The following is a 2252-nucleotide window of genomic DNA, read 5'->3' on the forward strand; positions in this document are numbered from 1 at the left end:
TGCCCTCTGGGTTTATCTTGTGAATCATGTTTGCACACCTAACTGCGTAGCACTCCTTGAAAGCATCTCAAGGCACCCCAGGGTGCTGTAGCACCTTGGTTGAGAGTCATTGATTTAGCTAATGGAATGGGCACTGACAGTTCAATAGGTTCCTATTTGCTTTGTATTGTATAGGGCAAAAGGAACACATTGGGTCATATCACATCATAGGTTTTACTCACAGAATGCAATTGACTTGAGCTTTGTCTTGGGATCCTTCTGGATTTAAGGCCAAATAAAAAAATGGAACTCATTCAAAATTCAAAATGGAACATTTTACTTCCAGGAAACAAATTGATGTTCAAGGGTGACAAATTGGCACTGAGTTTAATTAAAGCTTAGGACATCAGCTATATTATTGTTTTAGTCAGTTAACTGACAACAGCTATGTAAGTGGGTGCAGAGCCAGGGCGCACTTACTAAAAAAGGAGCAGAGCAGTGGCAGTGTGGGATGGTGCAAAGTGACAGCATGGGGTGGTGGGAAGCTTCCCTTCCCTCCCCAGCATTCGTCCGGCTGGGCAGTGCCTGCGCAGCCCACAGAGGGGCACTGCTGCTGCTGTTGCCTGCCCCCAGCCCCGCTTCTGGGAGGCAGCAGTGCTCCATCCCTGCCCACCCATGCGTACCCCACAGGGCCCTTCCAAGTATCCCTAGGGGTATGCATACCCCAGTTGACAACCCCTGCTCTAGCGTAGAGGTTTTGTAAGTTTACCTCTGACTCTTGTAAGCTTAAACCAGTTCATAGATTTTTGCATAACTAGTCTGCAGGATTCATGCCTTAAAAAGTGGTGACTATACATCCCATTTCAGCCAGGATAGACCCATTTTAAGCACCTGTCTTAGGCATTCTGTTGTTTTGGTGAAATGGAGGCTATTGTCCCAGTCTCAGTGGGACATACAGGATGCTTAAAATGGGACTCAGAGACAGCTGAACATGCTGCAGAGCAGGGAGGGGGAAAGCAGATTGTCTCATTTTGACACACACAAAAAAAGCTTCGTGTACCACCTGGGCAGCTCCTCTCCTCCCTTCCCTTCATCTCCCATGTGCAGCATAGTCAGACTAGCTCCTTTCCACTGTGTAAGCAACACCTGCCCCCTCTCTTCCTCCAAACAAACCACACACCATTCTAGTTCTAGTTTAGTACTCACCGTTAGTTTTACTCAAAATACATTATTGCAAAATCCATTACTGCAAAATCCATTACATGAGGATACTTGTCTATTAAGCTGAGTGTAGTCCAGATCCATGTAATGGATTTTGTACCTTTGGGTATGTTAGCTGTTAGAAAGAGACTGTGATCTTCCCCAGGGCAGGGTTGCAGGGGGAGGTGGGACCAATTCAGGAACAGACTGAAGCAGCGTGCTCATGGATCGCTACACCTTAGAAGGAACATTGGCCGGGCGGGGCTGGGGGAACCAGCAGGGCATGGGGCCAGGTGAGGGTCCCCCCCATGGTCCCCTCTCCCCTCCTCCAGCCCCCTACTTACCAGTACAGAGCCCAGGTCCAGGTCCAGCTCCCTACGGTGGTGAATGGGGACCACCTGAATCTTGGGCTGAATCAAATCAGTTACTGAAGCTTTTCACAGCCCTAACAAACAGGCTTTTAGAAACCAATTACCCCTTGCTGTTCCCCTGGACCATTATTGTAATGCATATCTACTCTACCTACAAGCCAGTTCCTAAAAGAAAACCTATAAATATAAATTTTCTATCCAGCACCTTACACTTTCTTTCTACACAAAATCTGCACTAGGGCCCTCAAGCCCAACCCTTGTTTGGGCTTCAGCCTCTTTGACTTTGTCCCCTTTTCCTCTAGCTGAGACCACTTGGCTCAGGTCCACTGTTTCAGGCCCGAGCTCCCTGGATCTCAGCCCTGCAGCAAAGGGTGTCTGCCAGCTACCCTGTTTGTGGCCTCCTTTGGCTCTCTGATCCACCAGTCTTTGGATTTAATTCCAAACAAAGGATCAGAACAAAAGGGTTAATAACTTCTTTACAAGCTAGTCAAACTCTCCAAAGGTTACCACTGACTGAAGCTTCCTTCCTCAACTCCTGAAAATTCCTCTTACTCTCCCCCAGGCTGCCTACAAGCCCAAACCTTCCTCACCTCCACCCTTGCTGCCTACAAGCCCAAACCTTCCTCACCTCCCAGCTTGGACTCTAGGCTTATATCCCTAAGCCTTGCCTTTGTTTGTCACCTGGCTGCTGCCTGGAGGGAA

General features: G+C 48.3%; 1 long non-coding RNA gene across 1 annotated transcript in view; it reads left to right on the forward strand.

Moving 5' to 3' along the window:
* Positions 1-2252, forward strand: part of LOC112548362 — a 14512-nt gene that overhangs the window by 3195 nt on the left and 9065 nt on the right. The window lies entirely within an intron of this gene.

The sequence above is a fragment of the Alligator sinensis genome, unplaced genomic scaffold (assembly GCF_000455745.1).
Source record: "Alligator sinensis unplaced genomic scaffold, ASM45574v1 scaffold934_1, whole genome shotgun sequence".
Lineage (NCBI taxonomy): Eukaryota > Metazoa > Chordata > Crocodylia > Alligatoridae > Alligator > Alligator sinensis.